Consider the following 9,215-nt stretch of genomic DNA (forward strand, 5'->3'; position numbering starts at 1 on the left):
CTTGTATCGACGTAACCTTTTACGACGAACCTTTTGTCACCTCCATAATTGAGAAACATATCCTTATTCCACTAAGGATAATTTTGACCAATGTCCAGTGATCTACTCCTAGATCACTATTGTACTCCCTTGCCAAACCAGGGCAGAGTATACAATAGGTCTGGTTCACAACATAGCATACTTTATAGAACCTATGACTGAGGCATAGGGAATGACTTTTCATTCTCTTTCTATTTTCTGCCATGGTCGGGTCTTGAGTCTTACTCAACTTCACACCCTGCAACACAGGCAAGAACTCCTTCTTTGACTATTCCATTTTGAACTACTTCAAAATCTTGTCTAGGTATGTACTCATTGAAAATCTTATCAAGCGTCTTGATCTATCTCTATAGATCTTGATGCTCAATATGTAAGTAGCTTCACCGAGGTCTTTCTTTGAAAAACTCTTATTCAAGTATCCTTTCATGCTATCCAGAATTTCGATATCATTTCCAATCAACAATATGTCATCCACATATAATATTAGAAATGCTACAGAGCTCCCACTCACTTTCTTGTAAATACAGGCTTCACCGTAAGTCTGTACAAAGCTATATGCTTTGATCAACTTATCAAAGCGTATATTCCAACTCTGAGATGCTTGCACCAGTCCATAGATGGATCACTGGAGCTTGCACATTTTGTTAGTACCTTTAGGATTGACAAAACCTTCTGGTTGCATCATATACAACTCTTCTTTAAGAAAACCATTAAGGACTGCAGTTTTTGACATCCATTTGCCAGATTTCATAAATTGTCGCAATTGCTAACATGATTCGGACAGACTTAAGCATAGCTACAATTGAGAAAATCTCATTGTAGTCAACACCTTGAACTTGTCAAAAACCTTTTTACGACAAGTCGAGCTTTGTAGATAGTAACACTACTATCAACGTCCGTCTTCCTCTTGAAGATCCATTTAATCTCAATGTCTCGCCGATCATTGGGCAAGTCAATCAAAGTCCATACTTTGTTTTCATACATGGATCTTATCTCAGATCTCATGGCCTCAAGCCATTTTGCGGAATCTGGGCTCACCATCGCTTCTTCATAGTTCGTAGGTTCATCATGGTCTAGTAACATGACTTCCAGAACAGGATTACTGTACCACTCTGGTGCCGACCGTACTCTGGAAGACCTACGAGGTTCTGTAGTAACTTGATCTGAAGTTTCATGATCATCATCATTAGCTTCCTCACTAATTGGTGTAGGAATCACTGGAACTGATTTCAGTGATGAACTATTTTCCAATTCAGGAGTAGATACAGTTATCTCATCAAGTTCTACTTTCCTCCCACTCACTTCTTTCGAGAGAAACTCCTTCTCTAGAAAGGATCCGATTTTAGCAACGAAAATCTTGCCCTCAGATCTGTGATAGAAGGTGTACCCAACAGTTTCCTTTGGGTATTCTATGAAGACGCACTTCTCCGATTTGGGTTTGAGCTTATCAGGATGAAACTTTTTCACATAAGCATCACAACCCCAAACTTTAAGAAACGACAACTTGGGTTTCTTGCTAAACCACAGTTCATATGGTGTCGTCTCAACGGATTTAGATGGTGCCCTTTTTAACGTGAATGCATCTGTCTCTAATGCATAACCCAAAACAATAGTGGTAAATCAGTAAGAGACATCATAGATCGCACCATATCTAATAAAGTGCAGTTACGGCGTTCGGACACACCATAACGTTGTGGTGTTCCAGGTGGCGTGAGCTGTGAAACTATTCCACATTGTTTTAATTGAAGACCAAACTTGTAACTCAAATATTCATCTCCGTGATCAGATCGCAGAAACTTTATTTTTTTGTTACGATGATTTTTCCACTTCACTCTGAAATTCTTTGAACCTTTCAACTATTTCAGACTTATGTTTCATCAAGTAGATATACTCATATCTGCTCAAATCATCTTGTGAAGGTCAGAAAATAACGATACTTGCCACGAGCATCAACACTCATTGGATCGCATACATCGGTATGTATTATTTCCAATAAGTCAGTAGCTTGTTCCATTGTTCCGGAGAACGGAGTTTTAGTCATCTTGCCCAAAGGCATGGTTCGCAAGCATCAAATGATTCATAACCAAGTGATTCCGAAAATCCATCTTTATGGAGTTTCTTCATGCGCTTTACACCGATATGACCCAAATGGCGGTGCCACAAATAAGTTGCACTATCATTATTAACTTTATATCTTTTGGCTTCAACATTATGAATATGTGTATCACTATGATCGAGATCCAACAAACTATTTTCATTGGGTGTATGACCATTGAAGGTTTTATTCATGTAAACAGAACAATAATTATTCTCTGACTTTAAATGAATAACCGTATTGCAATAAACATGATCAAATCATATTCATGCTCAACGCAAATACCAAATAACATTTATTTAGGTTTAACACTAATCCCGAAAGTATAGGGAGTGTGCGATGATGATCATATCAATCTTGGAACCACTTCCAACACACATCATCACTTCACCCTCAACTAGTCTCTGTTTATTCTGTAACTCCTGTTTCGAGTTACTAATCTTAGCAACCTAAACAAGTATCAAATACTCAGGGGCTACTATAAACACTAGTAAGGCACACATCAATAACCTGTATATCAAATATACCCTTGTTCACTTTGCCATCCTTCTTATCCACCAAATATTTAGGGCATTTCCGCTTCCAGTGACTATTTCCTTTGCAGTGTAAGCACTCAGTTTCAGGCTTTGGTCCAGCTTTGGTCTTTTTCACGGGAGTGACAACTTGTTTGCTATTCCTCGTGAAGTTTCCCTTTCTTTCCCTTTGCCCTTCTCTTGAAACTAATGGTCTTGTCTACCATCAACACTTGATGTTTTTTCTTGATTTCTACCTTCGTCGATTTTAGCATCACGAAGAGCTTGGGAATCGTTTCCGTTATCCCTTGCATATTATAGTTCATCACGAAGTTCTACTAACTTGGTGATGGTGACTAGAGAATTCTGTCAATCACTATTTTATCTGGAAGATTAACTCCCACTTGATTCAAACGATTGAAGTACCCAGACAATCTGAGCACATGCTCACTAGTTGAGCGATTCTCCTCCATCTTTTAGCTATATAACTTGTTGGAGACTTCATATCTCTCAACTCGGGTATTTGCTTGAAATATTAACTTCAATTCCTGGAACATCTCATATGATCCATGACGTTCAAAACGTCTTTGAAGTCCCGATTCTAAGCCGTTAAGCATGGTGCACTAAACTATCAAGTAGTCATCATATTGAGCTAGCCAAACGTTCATAACGTCTGCATCTGCTCCTACAATAGGTTTGTCACCTAGCGGTGCATCAAGGACATAATTCTTCTGTGCAACAATGAGGATAAACCTCAGATCACGGATCCAATCCGCATCATTGCTACTAACATCGTTCAACACAATTTTCTCTAGGAACATATCAAAATGAACATATGAAGCAACAACGCGAGCTATTGATCTACAACATAATTTGCAAAATACTACCAGGTACTAAGTTCATGATAAATTTAGTTCAATTAATCATATTACTTAAGAACTCCCACTTAGACAGACATCTCTCTAGTCATCTAAGTGATCACGTGATCCAAATCAACTAAACCATGTCCGATCATCACGTGAGATGGAGTAGTTTTCAATGGTGAACATCACTATGTTGATCATATCTACTATATGATTCACGCTCGACCTTTCGGTCTCCGTGTTCCGAGGCCATATCTGTATATGCTAGGCTCATCAAGTTTAACCTGAGTATTCCGCGTGCGCAACTGTTTTGCACCCATTGTATTTGAACGTAGAGCCTATCACACCCGATCATCACCTTGTGCTTGTGATCTCCATCTTCGAAGCACCGTCATGATCACCATCGTCGCCGGCGCGACACCTTGATCTCCATCGTAACATTGTTGTCGTTATGCCATCTATTGCTTCTACGACTATCGCTACCGCTTAGTGATAAAGTAAAGCAATTACAGGGCGTTTGCATTTCATACAATAAAGCGACAACTATATGGCTCCTGCGAGTTGCCGATAACTTCGGTTACAAAACATGATCATCTCATACAATAAAATATAGCATCACGTCTTGACCATATCACATCACAACATGCCCTGCAAAAACAAGTTAGATGTCCTCTACTTTGTTGTTGCAAATTTTACGTGGCTGCTACGGGCTGAGCAAGAACCGTTCTTACCTACGCATCAAAAACCACAACGATAGTTCGTCAAGTTGGTGCTGTTTTAACCTTCGCAAGGACCGGGCGTAGCCACACTCGATTCAGCTAAAGTGAGAGAGACAGACACCCGCCAGCCACCTTTAAGCACGAGTGCTCGTAACGGTGAAACCAGTCTCGCGTAAGCGTACGCGTAATGTCGGTCCGGGCCGCTTCATCTCACAATACCGCTGAACCAAAGTATGACATGCTGGTAAGCAGTATGACTTGTAATCGCCCACAACTCACTTGTGTTCTACTCGTGCATATACATCAACGCATAAAACCTGGGCTCGGATACCACTGTTGGGGAACGTAGTAATTTCAAAAAATTTCCTACGCACACGCAAGATCATGGTGATGGTATAGCAACGAGAGGGGAGAGTGTATGTCCACGTACCCTCGTAGACTGTAAGCGGAAGCGTTATGACAACGCGGTTGATGTAGTCGTACGTCTTCACGATCCGACCGATCCAAGTACCGAACGTACGGTACCTCCGAGTTCAGCACACGTTCAGCTCGATGACGATTCCCCGGGGCTCCGATCCAGCAAAGCTTCGGGGATGAGTTCCGTTAGCACGACGCGTGGTGACGATGATGATGCTCTATCGGCGCAGGGCTTCGCCTAAACTCCGCGACGATATGACCGAGGTGGAATATGGTGGAGGGGGGCACCGCACACGGCTAAGGAACGATCCCTAGATCAACTTGTGTTCTTGTGGGGTGCCCCCCCGCCTCCGTATATAAAGGAGTAAGGGGGGAGGAGGCCGGCCCTAGGAGGGGCGCGCCAAGTGTGGAGTCCTACTAGGACTCCCTAGTCCTAGTAGGATTCCACCTCCCTTGTTGGAGTAGGAGAAGGGGAAAGAGGGGGAAGAGGGAGAAGGAAAGGGGGGCTGCGCCCCTTGTCCAATTCGGACCAGAGGGGGGCGCAGGCCTCCTTCCTTTTGGCCTCTCTCCTCTATTCCCGTATGGCCCAATAAGGCCATATACTCCTCGGCGAATTCCCGTAACTCTCCGGTACTCCCGAAAAATACCCGAATCACTCGGAACCTTTCCGAACTCCGAATATAGTCGTCCCAATATATTGATCTTTACGTCTCGACCATTTCGAGACTCCTCGTCATGTCCTGATCTCATCCGGGACTCCGAACTCCTTCGGTACATCAAAAACTCATAAACTCATATAAAACTGTCATCGAAACCTTAAGCGTGCGGACCCTACGGGTTCGAGAACTATGTAGACATGACCTAGAACTATTCTCGGTCAATAACCAATAGCGAACCTGGATGCCCATATTGGCTCCTACATATTCTACAAAGATCTTTATCGGTCAAACCGCATAACAACATACGTTGTTCCCTTTGTCATCGGTGTGTTACTTGCCCGAGATTTGATCGTCGGTATCCAATACCTAGTTCAATCTCGTTACCGGCAAGTCTCTTTACTCGTTACGTAATGCATCATTCAGTAACTAACTCATTAGTCACATTGCTTGCAAGGCTTATAGTGATGTGCATTACCGAGAGGGCCCAGAGATACCTCTCCGACAATCGGAGTGACAAAACCTAATCTCGAAATACGCCAACGCAACATGTACCTTTGGAGACACCTGTAGTACTCCTTTATAATCACCCAGTTACGTTGTGACGTCTGGTAGCACCCAAAGTGTTCCTCCGGTAAACGGGAGTTGCATAATCTCATAGTTACAGGAACATGTATAAGTCATGAAGAAAGCAATAGCAACATACTTAACGATCAAGTGCTAAGCTAACGGAATAGGTCAAGTCAATCACATCATTCTCCTAATGATGTGATCCCGTTAATCAAATAACAACTCATGTCTATGGCTAGGAAACTTAACCATCTTTGATTCAACGAGCTAGTCAAGTAGAGGCATACTAGTGACACTATGTTTGTCTATGTATTCACACATGTATTATGTTTCCGGTTAATACAATTCTAGCATGAATAATAAACATTTATCATGATATAAGAAAATAAATAATAACTTTATTATTGCCTCTAGGGCATATTTCCTTCAGATGGACGTAATCCTAGCCCAGCCCGCCCATCGGCCTCCACTTCCTTTTTTCCCCTGCAAGAACGCCCCCGTATCCACCGCTTTCCTCCGTGACTCCCTCGCCTGTTTCCCCCGTCTCCATCGGTTTCCCCTGTCCACCGCGGCGCGCCGCCAACATGGGATCCCGGTGGGCTAGCTCCCCCTGCGCACGGCACACTCTGCCTCGCCGCCCACCCAGGATCCGCGCTATTCTCTCCCTCTCCACCACGCCTCACTCCCAAGCCGGCACCCTCCCTTCCTCCCACTGCATACCAGTCCTTCCGCAGCGGCCACCTCCTTCCTCCTCTCCCCTTCGGCGGCCACCTTCTTCCTCCTCTCTCCTTTAACCTCCTTCATACTTGCGGTGCCTGCCACGGCTATTTCGCAATGGAGCAGCGGCCGGTGGTGTCGTCGTTGGGGATCGATTTCGAGCTGCTCTGCCTTGGACTCTCTGCTGCCCATCCCAACTTGGTGCCGGCGTCAGCAAGCACCTCCTCCCTCGAATGTCGCCCCGGCTAATTCAGCCCAGATGTATGCACTTTCCTCTTGGTTACTGATTTGCTAGCAACGACGTCGAGCTCCCGACTATGGCCATGCTATCTGTCGACCTGAAGCTACTGTACTCTGTTTGTCACAAGGTATTGTACTCTGTTTGTCAGAAGAATATTTCTATTTTCTTATAATCCTACATATATTTTTATGAAAAGGGCCATAGCAACCTTACACAGCCTACTGATGCATCCTCTCTGCAGCCCATTGCTACCACCGGCCCACCCTGTGTATCTTCCCTGCTCACAATGGATAACAAACAACCAGCTGACTAATTGATGTCGGACGCTCCCTCTCCTAATACTAATGTTCCATCCGCTCCACTTCCTCTCCCCACCATCTCCAGAAGAAACTGATGGATTGCTCTTTAAAGTCTGCCTGGCCTCACCTCATTTCCTTCCCATCAGGTCTGTACCACACCACTCATACCACTTCCGGTGAGCAACTCACTGCCATTTCCTCCATTTTCTCTATGTATGATATATTGTTGATTGCATCACAAATTTGTAACTTCTCAGGTACTGCGTGCTCAATGATGCCCAAGTAGTCATCTTCATTGGGTTTCCCTCATTGCAAACACAGGCACATTTGGTTTCTGCCTCCTAATGGTACATAATATTCCCAAATTCTCCTCGGTTGCTCCTTCTGTAAATTTGTTTGCTCAACATAAATCTCAATATAATTTTGCCAAGTTCAATATATAACGGCGCACTCTAATTCTCTATATGGAAAAATTGAGCACATACACATTGCATTGCATTCGTATTTTGTTGGTACGTTTTACATTCTTGGCCCCTTCATCCAATTCCACTTCCTTGGGGTTATTAGGCCTCCTGACATGGATAATGCAGAAAGTTCTTCGCATTATCCAACTGGGCATGGGGTTGGTCATCCACGAGAAGTTTCACGTGGACGTGGACGGCCACGTCATACGTCATTACCCGATCCTTCTCCTCGAGCAAGCCCATATGTTCCTGCCGATAACCGTCGAACACGTATGGCTAGAAACAGGAACAGAGGTTTGTTAGGCACAAATGTTCTATCAAATAAGTTTTCTTCTGCACAATATATCTTGACATTCATTCTATCATCTACTTCTTGGCATCGATCAAGCAATAGCATCTCGAGAGCAAGATTTATCAGACTTATAACGCGCTGATTAATCTCCCTTCTAATCAGGTCTGGAGCAAAACGAAGAATAGACTTTACCGAGGATGATGCCAACAAATCTATCAGGTATGGCAATACTCACATGCCTATGATGCACCAGGTTTATACATGCTCTCTTTTTATCGATCGATTCGCTTACCCCTTGAGAGATCTATCTTATCTAAGTGCAGATCAAAGGAACATGAACATAGTCCTTCCAAAGAATACAAGAAAGAGTATGTATTACTTCTCACAGCCTATATAAAATAATTCTCACAAAATTTATTTATTTCCCCTTAAAATAATTACAATGCCAGATGTTCTCCTTATGCAGCAAAACAGACAACAAAGATCCAACAACCAATTATGGACAGCACGAGTAAGCCAAACATGCATACCATATAGGTACTTCAATTTTTAATTCCAACCTTTGTATCGTCCTATTTATTACTTCCAACTTTTAACAATGCTAGCTTTGCAATACACGCATGGAAACTTCCACTGTCCTATACCTACGACCAACAAAAAAATCATTTCTTCATTTCATACCCATTTTGCTGAGCTTCCATTGCAACCCAGAAACCTTTTTGCTTCATGCATCATGCCCTTGCTTGCTGCTCTGTCCTTGAGTGCTTATAAATTTTAGATTTGCCATCCATGAAACACCTAGACTGAAATCTTATACTACTTTTCATGACAGATGTTAACATATGGACGAGACAATCAAACAGGAAGGGTCTTGCTATTCATGGCGGATGTTAACATGTGGAGGAGACAATCATACAGGAAGGATCTTCATTACTGGATAATGCTTGAATGCACTGAGTTTCTCTTTGTCTTTTCTTATTTCCCCCCTTGAACCATCAGAGTGCCCATTGCTCAACGTGTATGAGTGTACGAGGGTACTTTTAGTCATAAATCTATAAATACCAAACTGGGTTTGTACTACACTTTGAATGTTAACATGAGGATATCTATTATAATGTCATCTCTGTTTTTTCCAGCTACAGAGTATGTATCTCTTCAAAACTCTCATAAACTGCAGAAATGCCGCCCAGGCTAACCTTCACCACTTAGAAAGTTTTAGATTTTATATACCAACCCCCAATTATTTTCTTTGCTAGGAATCCAACCAACAATTACCATGCCCAAATCTTACATGCATGTGCGATATTAATACGTACATTAACCTGCTAATT

At 42.8% G+C, this 9,215-nt stretch overlaps 1 long non-coding RNA gene across 1 annotated transcript; it reads left to right on the forward strand.

Moving 5' to 3' along the window:
* Window positions 1-7,747: 7,747 nt before the first annotated feature.
* LOC123135186 (uncharacterized) lies at window positions 7,748-8,424 on the forward strand. Its single transcript, XR_006465841.1, has 4 exons — window positions 7,748-7,886; window positions 8,047-8,103; window positions 8,208-8,252; window positions 8,351-8,424. It is a non-coding gene; the product is annotated as an uncharacterized lncRNA (long non-coding RNA).
* The last annotated feature ends 791 nt before the right edge of the window (window positions 8,425-9,215 follow it).

Source organism: Triticum aestivum, chromosome 6B, assembly GCF_018294505.1.
Source record: "Triticum aestivum cultivar Chinese Spring chromosome 6B, IWGSC CS RefSeq v2.1, whole genome shotgun sequence".
NCBI classification, from domain to species: domain Eukaryota; kingdom Viridiplantae; phylum Streptophyta; class Magnoliopsida; order Poales; family Poaceae; genus Triticum; species Triticum aestivum.